The sequence below is a fragment of the Arachis ipaensis genome, chromosome B10, assembly GCF_059453495.1.
Source record: "Arachis ipaensis isolate K30076 ecotype BB chromosome B10, ASM5945349v1, whole genome shotgun sequence".
NCBI classification, from domain to species: domain Eukaryota; kingdom Viridiplantae; phylum Streptophyta; class Magnoliopsida; order Fabales; family Fabaceae; genus Arachis; species Arachis ipaensis.
Window position 1 is genome coordinate 78,051,199 of NC_142435.1, and position 11,635 is coordinate 78,062,833.

Genomic DNA, 11,635 nt, shown 5'->3' on the forward strand with positions numbered 1-11,635 from the left:
GCCACTAACGTTCTCGAACCCACACTCTCACTTAACGTTAACGCCACTAACGTCCTGAGCTAAACACCCTGCCTACTCCACACTTTCTCTCTGCAAGTAAAGCTAAGCCCACTGCGGAAGATAACTGCTTCAAACTCAAGATCCAAAGGCCCATATCCAAGACTTGAAGAACTAACTAGAAGATCAGAAGAGTAGTATATATAGGGGTAGTTTTGAATTAGAAAGAAGCTTTTTGGGGGATTGGAAATTGGGAACTACTCTCTGTATAAGTTACTTTCTCTGCACTTCTAGTTCTAGTTTTCATGATGTATTCTCCATCTTTGTTTTCCATTTCCAGAGCTATGAACAACTAAACCCCTTTCATTGGGTTGGAGAGCTCTGTTGTAATTTGATGGATCAATACTAATTTTCATTACTCTTCTTCTATCTTTTCTCTTGATTTTACTAGAAAGCTTTCAATCTTCATCCAATTGGATAGTTGTCTTGGAAAAGAAGCTATTCATACTTGGATCTCTTCTGAACCTTGGAAGAGGAATGAAGAGATCATGCTAGAAATGCTTTCTCATGTTGGACCAAATTGGGTTTGGTTGGGTATGGTGACTATAATCCTACCAACACTTGATTTGGGAATGCATGTGGTATAATCAGTGACCATACTTCATCTCTTCTCATGAGCAATTGACCAAGGAATTGGCTATTGATCAAGATTTGAGAGATTGAATTACCAAGGAATTGGAATTCGATCACTAAAGATTGCCAAGGAGATCAATGAATGCATTGATTGAGGAAGAGATGAAAATGAACTTGATCCGGAGAATGCAACATCTCCTAAGCCCAATGAATCCCCATTTTTGATCTTACCCATTCTCTTTAATTTATGCAATTTACTTTTATGAGCATCTTCCCTATTCCCATTTAAGATTCTGCAATTTACTTTTCTCCATTTACATTCAGCTCTTTATTTCCAGCAATTTACATTTTCTGCTATTTACTTTCCCGCCATTTAATTTCCTGCAACTCTCAAACCAAATTCTGCTTCGCTCAACTAGAACATTCCTCTAATTAAAGTTGCTTGACCAATCAATCCCTGTGGGATTCGACCTCACTCTATTGTGTGTTTTTACTTGATGACAATTCGGTATACTTGCCGAAGGAAAATTGTTGAGAGACAAGTTTCCATACTATCAAGTTTATGGCGCCGTTGCCGGGGATTAATTTTGTATCAACAATGATTAAATTGGAGGATAACTAGATTGATCATTTTTCTTTTGTCTGATTTAAATTTCTGTTTGAGTTAATTACTTTCAGTTTTAGTTATTTTTCTCCATCCCCCCTACTCCTTTTTCTTAGTTATTTACTATTCAGTTCACTAACCCACTAACTGTTTGATATATTGCACCACTCACACTAACAGCAATTTTAACAAGAGTACTTTCTGCAATTATTTCCTTGCTTGTGCCTTGTTGGTTGTATGACAGGGAGAAGAAGCGGGGCTTCAACTTCCTATGATTCTGAACCTGAGAGGACCTTCCTTAGATTAAGGAGGGAAGCAAGAGGAAATAGAGTAGTTGGTGCTGAGGAAGAGGAGGAGTACTTTGAACCAGATATGGATGAAAACATGGGGAACCATCATGAAGAAGAGGCTCACAACCATGGCAGAGAAGGTCTAGCAAATCATGCTGGGCAAGAGAAAAGAGTTCTAGGCTCTTACATCAACCCAAACCCAGAAAACTGTGGGAGTAGCATCCAAAGGCCAACCATACATGCCAACAACTTTGAACTAAAGCCACAACTCATCACCCTTGTTCAGAACAACTGTTCATTCGGAGGAGGTGTCCAAGAAGACCCCAATCAACATCTAACCACCTTCTTAAGGATATGTGATACTGTGAAGTCTAATGGTGTTCATCCTGACACCTATAGACTACTTCTGTTCCCTTTCTCACTGAAGGACAAGGCATCTAAATGGCTGGAATCCTTCCCAAAGGAGAGTTTAGCAACCTAGGAAGATGTGGTGAACAAATTCCTAGCAAGATTCTATCCTCCTCAACGGATCAACAGGCTGAGAGCTGAGGTGCAAACATTCAGGCAGCAGGATGGTGAGACTCTATATGAAGCATGGGAGAGGTTCAAGGACCTGACAAGAAGGTGCCCACCAGATATGTTCAATGAATGGGTGCAGCTACACATTTCCTATGAAGGCCTTTCTTATGAATCAAAGAAGGCAGTATGATGCCAGGGCATTTTGGCCAGTTTCACTGACCCTTTCTTTACTGTTTTTAGGGTAGTTTCCTGCATTTTCTTAGGAAATAAGCTAGTTTTGGGTAGATATTCACTTATACCTAGATTCAAGCATACATTGTGCATTTTACATGATTTCATGAGGATTTTGCATGAGTTTAGTGACAAATTGTATGTTGCATTACCCATGACTTGGACTAGAACTTTGATGCACTCTATTGCCTGATTTCAGGACCAAAGAAAGCAAGGAATGGTAGGTAACTTGCAGAGTTAATGAGAAAAGCGACTGCCAATAACGCTCTCGAAGCCATCATTACCCACGTTAAGAGTCACGTTAACTAAGTTAACGTGAACTCTAATGTGAAGAAGGGAATTTGAGCCAACGTTAGTGACACTTAACATTATCACTAACGTTGGCCAATGCTCACAAGTGGCCACGTTAGAGTCCACGTTAACTTAGTTAACGTGGCCTCTAACGTTAAAAGGGGGAAATGAAGCAAATGTTAGTGACATTCAACATTGTCACTAACGTATGCCTAAGTGCACAATGCCACGTTAACTCCCACGTTAACTTGGTTAACGTGGAAGCTAATGTGAAGAGGCAAGAGTGGTCGACAACGTTAGTGACACCCAACATTGTCACTAACGTTGGAAGCAACCACACAACCCCAAGGAGCCACATTAACCTCCACGTTAACATAGTTAACGTGGAGGCTAACGTGAGAAAAGAAGGTGATGGCCAACGTTAGTGACACTCAACATTGTCACTAACGATGGAAGGAGCCACACAAGCCACTATGAGCCACGTTAACTCCCACGTTAACTTAGTTAACGTGGAAGCTAACGTGGATGAGTAAAAGATGAGCCAACGTTAGTGACACTCAACATTGTCACTAACGTTGGGAATGGCTAAGCAATGCCACGTTAAAGAGCCACGTTAACTAAGTTAACGTGGGCTCTAACGTGAGACATGGGGGCACATTGGAACGTTAGTAACAATGTTGAGTGTCACTAATATTCTCAAAGGATGGCAAGCCCACGTTAAAGAGCCACGTTAACTGAGTTAACGTGGGCTCTAACGTAGGAGCAAAGGGGGGCTTTTCAACGTTATTGGGAAAGTTGAGTCCCAATAACGTGTGCGAAGGACCTAGAGGCAACGTTGGTGGCAACGTTTGTGCCACTAACGTTGAAGTTAACGTGGTTTTTAATTAGGAAACGTTAGTGAGAAAGTTGATTGTCACTAACGTTCTCGAACTCATATTTTCACTAAACGTTAACACCCCTAACGTCCTGAGCAAAAGTCTCTACCCACTTCACACTTTCTCTCTACAAGTAAAGCCAAGCCCAAATGAAGAAGAGAACTGCTTCAAACTCAAGATCCAAAGGCCCAAGACTTGAAGAACCAACTAGAAGATGAGAAGAGTAGTATATATAGGAGTAGCTTTGAATTATTTAGGGAGTCTTGGGAGTTGGAAAATAGCATAGAACTACTACCTGTATTTACTTTCTCTGCACTTCTAGTTTTCATAATGTATTCTCCATCTTTGTTTTCATTTTCCAGAGCTATGAACAACTAAACCCCTTTCATTGGGATAGAGAGCTCTGTTGTAATTTGATGGATCAATACTAGTTTTCATTATTCTTCTTCTATCTTTTCTCTTGATTTTACTTGAAAGCTTTCGATCTTCATCCAATTGGGTAGTTATCTTGGAAAAGAAACTATTCATACTTGGATCTCTTCTGAACCTTGGAAGAGGAATGAAGAGATCAAGCTAGAAATGCTTTCTCATGCTGGACCAAATTGGGTTTGGATGGATACGTGACTATAATCCTCTCAATGCTTGATTTGGGAAATGCATGTGGTATAATCAGTGACCATACTTCATCTCTTCTCATGAGCAATTGACCAAGGAATTGGCTATTGATCAAGATTTGAGAGATTGAATTACAAGAAATTGTAATTTAATCACTTAAGATTGCCAAGGAGATCAATGAGTGCATTGATTGAGGAAGAGATGTAAATGAGATTGATCCGGAGAATGCAACATCTCCTAAGCCCAATGAACTCCCCATTTCTAATCTTACCCATTCTCTTTAATTTCTGTCATTTACATTTATGAGCAATTCCCCCATTCCCATTTAAGATTTTGCAATTTACTTTCTGCCATTTACTTTCCCGCCATTTAATTTTCTGCAATTCTCAACTCAATTTCTGATTCACTCAACTAGAACATTCCTCTAATTAAAGTTGCTTGATCAATCAATCCTTGTGGGATTCGACCTCACTCTATTGTGAGTTTTTACTTGACGACAAATTCGGTACACTTGCCGAAGGGAGATTTGTTGAGAGACAAGTTTTCCGTGCATCAAGTTTATGGCACCGTTGCCGGGGATTGATTGTGCATCAACAATGATTAGATTAGAGGATAACTAGATTGAGCATTTTATTTTTGTTTGATTTAAATTTCTATTTGAGTTATTTACTTCCTGTTTTAGTTAATTTCTTCCTTTCCCCCCACTTTTTCTTTGTTATTTACTATTCATCTCACTAACCCACTAACTGTTTGATATATTGCATCACTCACACTAACAGTAATTCTGACAGATATACTTTCTGCACCTATTCTCTGTGCTTGTACTTGTTGGTTGTATGACAGGAAGAAGAAGCGGGGCTTCAACTTCCTTTGATTCTGAACCTGAGAGAACCTTCCTTAGACTAAGGAGGGAGGCAAGAGACAAATGTGTAGTTGGTGCTGAAGAAGAGGAGGAACACTTTGAGGAATACTTTGAACTAAACATGGAAGAAAGCATGGAAAACCATCATGAAGAAGAGGCTCACAACCATGGAGGAAGAGGTCGAGCAAATCATGCTGGGGAGGATAGAAGAGTTTTAGGCTCTTACATCAATCCAAACCCAGGAAACTGTGGAAGTAGCATTCAAAAGCCAACCATCCATGCTAACAATTTTGAACTGAAGCCACAGCTCATCACCCTTGTGCAGAACAACTGTTCGTTCGGAGGAAGTGTCCAAGAGGACCCAAATCAACATTTAACCACCTTCTTGAGAATATGCGACACAATGAAGTCTAATGGTGTTCATCCTGACGCCTATAGACTGCTCTTATTTCCATTCTCACTCAGGGATAAGGCAGCCAAGTGGCTGGAATCTTTCCTAAGGGAAAGCTTGACAACTTGGGAAGACATGGTGAACAAATTCTTAGCAAGATTTTACCCTCCTCAACGAATCAATAGGCTAAGAGCTGAGGTCCAAACTTTCAGGCAACAAGATGGTGAGACTTTGTCTGAAGCATGGGAGAGGTTTAAAGACCTGACAAGGAGGTGTCCACCTGACATGTTCAACGAATGGGTGCAGCTGCACATTTTCTATGAAGGGCTGTCTTATGAGTCAAAGAAGGCCGTAGACCATTCATCCGGAGGATCTTTGAACAAGAAGAAAACCATTGAGGAGGCTATAGATGTCATTGAAATAGTAGTAGAGAACGACTACTTCTATGCTTCCGAAAGAGGGAACACAAGAGGAGTAATGGAGCTAAACAATGTAGATGCTCTGCTGGCCCAAAACAAGCTCATTACCCAGCAGCTGGCTGACCTCACCAAGAAGATGGAGAGGAACCAAGTGGCAGCAATCTCCACTTCATCAACAACCCAAGAAGGAGTGAATGAAGAAGTAGAGGGAAGTCAGGAGCAAGCCAACTACATTGGGAATTCACCAAGGCAAAACCATGATCCATACTCCAAGAACTACAACCCTGGATGGAGGAATCACCCAAACTTTGGGTGGGGAAATCAACAAGACCAAAGCCTTGATCAAAGATGCCCAAATCCAAACAATACAGCCCACCAACACTTCACATCTAGACCGTTTCAACATCCCAATAACAACACCTCTCCACATTCATATCAAGGCCAGAACAACCCTCCTCAACCTGACCTATCATCATTTGATGAAAGAATCTCAAGGATTGAAAATCTACTTGAAGGCATATGCAAGGATATCCAGGACAGTAAAGCATTCAGAGAGGAAGTGCTGTCAAATATGCAGAATCAGGATGCTGCCATCAAGAAACTTGAGACACAAATTGGCTATTTATTCAAGCAAATTCCCAGCCACAACCTTCGCAGTAAAACTAACTCAACCAAAAGGGAGGAGTGTCAGGCTATCACCCTTCGGAGTGGGAAGGAACTGAAGGAAAACCCCCAGAAACCACAAGAAGAGGACTCAAATAAAGAGGAAGAAGAGCAGGACGAAGCTCAAGTTCCGAATTTGAGTTCACAAAAAGGGGAAGGAGTGCTGAAACCAGACATCCCAAGAGTCCCATACCCTCAGCAACTAAAGAAGAAGGGAGATGACAATCAGTTTTGAAGATTTTTGGAAATCTTCAAGAAGCTGGAGATCAACATACCCTTTGCTGAAGTAATAGAATAAATGCCACTCTACGCCAAGTTCTTGAAGGAGCTCATGACTAAGAAAAGAAGTTGGAAGAACAACGAGACTGTGATACTAACAGAAGAATGTAGTGCTATCATTCAGCACAAACTGCCCCAAAAATTGAAGGATCCTGGGAGTTTTCAGATCCCTTGCATTATAGGGGAAATCACAGTGGAGAAAGCCCTTTGTGACTTAGGAGCCATCATCAACTTGATGTCAGTAGCTATGATGAGGAAGATGAAGATAGAGGAGGCTAAACCAACAAAAATGGTCCTACAGTTGGCAGACAGATCGTTCAAGTTCCCGCATGGCGTCGTAGAAGATTTGTTGGTGAAAGTGGGAGATTTTATCTTCCCAGTAGACTTTGTAGTGCTGGACATGCAGGAGGAAGCCAAGGCTTCCATCATCCTAGGAAGGCCGTTCTTGGCCACTGCTGGAGCTGTCATTGATGTCCAAAAAGGTGATCTTACCTTAAGACTACACAATGAAAAGATGACATTCAATGTGTTCAAGGCCATGAGTTACCCACCAGAACAATTGGGGGAATGCATGAGGTTAGATGTACTTGACGAGGAAGTGCAAGAGAATTTTGAAGAAGAAGAATCTGAAGAACCTGAGAGATTTGTAGATGAGAAATCTGAATCAAGTGAAGAGGTTGCAACAGCAGAGATTCATATACAAGGTGCACCAAAGGAAGAAAACAAAAAGTCAGAAGCACCCAAACTTGAACTTAAAGCATTGCCACCCTCTCTCAAATATGCGTACTTAGGGGAAGATGAAAATTACCCAGTAATTATAATCTCATGCCTCAGCCAAGATCAAGAGGATGAACTGCTCAAAGTACTGCAAAACCACAAAGATGCTATTGGTTGGACTCTTGCTGACTTGAAGGGGAAAAGTTCAGCCATATGTATGCACAAAATACTGCTGGAAGAAGATGCCAAACCATCCATTCAGTCCCAAAGGAGGTTGAACCCAATCATGAAGGAAGTGGTACAGAAGGAAGTTATGAAGTTATGGCAGGGAGGGGTAATATACCCCATCTCAGACAGCCCCTGGGTCAGCCCCGTACATGTTATGCCTAAAAAGGGAGGAATCACTGTGGTTCCCAATGAGAAGAACGAATTAATTCCTACAAGGACAGTCACAGGATGGTGGATGTGCATAGACTATAGAAAGCTCAATGAGGCTACACGAAAAGATCATTTCCCCCTTCCATTCATGGATCAGATGTTGGAAAGACTTGCAGGGCTAACATATTATTGTTTTCTCGACGGTTATTCAGGATATAACCAAATAGTGGTTGATCCCAGAGATCAAGAGAAAACCTCATTCACTTACCCATATGGAGTGTTTGCCTACAGGCGCATGCCATTTGGGCTATGTAATGCACCTGCAACTTTCCAACGCTGCATGCTTTCTATCTTTTCAGATATGATAGAAAAATTCATTGAAGTTTTTATGGATGATTTCTCGGTATTCGGAGATTCCTTTCCTAGTTGCCTACATCACCTCGCCTTGGTATTGAAAAGGTGTCAAGAGACCAATTTGGTTTTGAACTAGGAAAAATGTCACTTTATGGTGACAGGAGGAATAGTCCTTGGTCACAAAGTTTCTAACTAAGGCATTGAGGTTGACAGAGCTAAAGTAGAGCTTATTGAAAAACTGCCTCCACCCAGTGATGTGAAGGCAATTAGAAGCTTTTTAGGGCATGCGGATTTTTACAGAAGGTTTATTAAATATTTTTCAAAAATAGCCAAGCCCTTAAGCAATCTCCTTGTATCTAATGCACCATTTATCTTTGATGAAACATGCATGTTAGCATTTGAAAACTTGAAAATGAGGTTGTCCTCTGCTCCTATCATTTCCCCACCTGATTGGAGCCTACCTTTTGAATTGATGTGTGATGCATCTGATGTTGCAATCGGGGCAGTGCTAGGACAGAGGAGAGATAACTTAGTCCATGTGATATACTATGCTAGCAAAGTCCTTAATGATACTCGAAGAAATTATACCACTACTGAAAAGGAGATGCTAGAAATAATCTTTGCATTTGACAAGTTTAGATCATACCTCATTGGTGCGAAAGTGATTGTTTTTACAGACCACACAGCCCTTAAATATTTGTTTGCCAATCAAGAATCAAAACCAAGACTAATAAGATGGATCTTATTGTTGCAGGAATTCAATATTAAAATCAGAGACAAGAAAGGAGTAGAAAACAAGGTAGCAGATCACCTATCCAGGATCCCTCATGATAAAGGTGAAGCACATGATACAAGTGTGAACGAGCTCTTCCCGGATGAGCAGTTGATGATAGTTCACAAAGCACTATGGTTCGCAGACATTGCCAACTTCAAGGCATCTGGAGCATTACCTCCAGAGATAAATAAACATCAAAAAAGGAAGCTCATGAATGATGCAAAGTACTTTGTCTGGGATGAGCCATATCTCTTCAAGAAGTGTTCAGATGGGATCCTTAGAAGATGTGTTTCAGAAGAAGAAGGACGAGAGGTCCTATGGAACTGCCACGGCTCATGTTATGGAGGACATTTTGGAGGAGACAGAACTGCAGCAAAAGTGTTACAAAGCGGATTCTTTTGGCCCACCCTTTTCAAAGATGCAAAAGAACTGGTAAGGAGCTGCAATGAATGCCAAAGATCTGGAAACTTGCCCAAAAGAAATGAGATGCCACAGAATTTTATCTTGGAACTGGAACTGTTTGATGTGTGGGAAATTGATTTCATGGGACCATTCTCAACCTCATATGCAAACAATTACATTTTGGTGGCAGTAGATTACGTCTTCAAGTGGGTAGAGGCTATTGCAACTCCAACAAATGATAACAAGGTTGTCATGAACTTCCTCAGGAAGAATATCTTTAGCCGGTTTGGAGTCCCACGAGCACTCATCAGTGATGGAGGGAGCCATTTTTGTAACAAACCACTAGAAGCTCTTCTCCTACGATATAGGGTAAAACATAAGGTAGCTACACCATATCATCCCCAAACAAGTGGACAAACTGAGATATCCAACAGAGAGCTAAAGAGGATTCTGGAAAAGACTGTGGGTGCATCAAGAAAGGATTGGTTGAAGAAGCTGGATGATGCTCTCTGGGCATACAGAACAGCATTCAAAACACCACTTGGAATGTCCCCTTATCAACTGGTTTATGGGAAAGCTTGTCACTTACCACTGGAGCTGGAACACAAGGCTCTCTGGGCTATCAAGATACTAAACTTTGACAGCATTGCTGCTGGTGCAAAGAGGATCTTGCAGCTGCAAGAGATGGAGGAATTCAGGTCACAAGCCTATGAAAACACCAAGATGTATAAAGAAAAGGCAAAGAGAAGACATGACCTGCATCTTGCACCTAGGAGTTTCGAAAAGGGGCAACGAGTACTCCTCTACAATTCTAAATTGAGACTATTCCCAGGAAAACTCAAATCAAGGTGGTCCGGACCTTTTCTTGTCACAAAAGTTTCGCCTTATGGACACATCGAAATCATGGATGAAGGTTCTGCAAGGACTTTTACAGTGAATGGACAAAGACTCAAGCATTACCTGGGCAACATGGGGGAAAACCCCAAAGTAAACTATCATCTCAAGTGAAGGAGGAATCGTCAAGCTAGTGACGATAAAGAAGCGCTTTGTTTGGAGGCAACCCAACCTCAGGTATTTTCCTTTTCACCTTTATTTTAATAAAGATCACAAGTTGTTTCCCCTGTATTGTAAGGAGCTAAGTTTGGTATTCCACACCAGAACAACACAAGAGTGATAGTGTAATTCTATGTTTGGTGTTCTACCAAAGGACAGTAGTTAGAATTACACTCCACTCCCAAAACACATTGCTAGCTCCAACCAATCAAAGGAAACCACTTAGATATAGTTAGACTTTAGTTAATAAGTGTTTTATTAACAATAAGATATGAGGTTCTCAGCACATATGCAAGGTTTGGTACTAGGAACGGAACTAAGTTTGGTGTTCACACACCAAATTAAGTTCAGAAATCACAAGCATACATGCAAGCTGACTATTTCTCAACTTCTTTGGGAACAAGCAACTTCAAATAACTTTGCAGGAATCTTATGAGGAAATGGTGCACTTTCACCTAAGGAAGTGAAGTAGCAAGGATTAGGATGGTGACAAAGAAAGAGGGCAACTAGAAATCATCACCAGAAGGTTGTATTGTTACTTAATACCATTGTACTCAGAATTATTAAAAATTGGGATTCCGGATGCACTTTTGATTAATAGTTACTCGTAGTTTGAACCTTTTTAAATTCTGTTTTTTTTAGTTTGTGTGTTGAAGAGGTCTCTGTGTGCTGGTCTTTATGTTACTGCAACATTCCTTTACTTACTTGTATGCTTATCCTTTTAAATCGAATGAAAAGAGAATGATTGTTTACAAAAGACCAGAGAGGAGTTCATACTATGGAATAAGTTCATGAGTTTGTGGTATGGTCATAAGTTAGCTAAGTTGGTTCAACCACAAGGTGGGAAGACAACTATCTGTCCTGAATACTAGGCTTGAGACATACCCCATGAGACTAGCTAAGTAAGAAGATCCTAATAAGAAAAAGGGAAAGAATAATCAAGGATGAGGAATAAAAGAAAAATAGTAAGCAATAAGGCTAGGCACCAATGGTTTTAAATCTTGAGGCATGTGTCTGTGGTGTGCCTGTGTGAGGGATCTACTTGGATGAATAAGCTCTTAGGGGTGCCTTATCACTTGGTAACTTGGGTTAACTAACTCAGGATTATCAGCTGAAAGTCCACTATCAAGAGTAACCCTCACCACAGAACACTTAGTAACCCAAAGAGGTGCTGGACACCAAGGCCTCAAGAAAAGAAAATGAATAAACTATATGCCTGTAGTGTGTATGTATGGGGGAAAGACTTGAGGGAGTAAGTCCTTAGGGGTGTCTCAACAGCTAGCACCT

At 40.9% G+C, this 11,635-nt stretch overlaps 2 non-coding genes across 2 annotated transcripts; both read right to left on the reverse strand.

Annotated features, from left to right (window-relative positions):
- Nucleotides 1-2,059: 2,059 nt before the first annotated feature.
- LOC148580523 (small nucleolar RNA R71) lies at nucleotides 2,060-2,166 on the reverse strand. Its single transcript, XR_015896370.1, has one exon. It is a non-coding gene; the product is annotated as a small nucleolar RNA R71 (small nucleolar RNA).
- A 3,325-nt stretch (nucleotides 2,167-5,491) lies between these two features.
- LOC148580524 (small nucleolar RNA R71) lies at nucleotides 5,492-5,595 on the reverse strand. Its single transcript, XR_015895618.1, has one exon. It is a non-coding gene; the product is annotated as a small nucleolar RNA R71 (small nucleolar RNA).
- Between the last annotated feature and the right edge of the window lie 6,040 nt (nucleotides 5,596-11,635).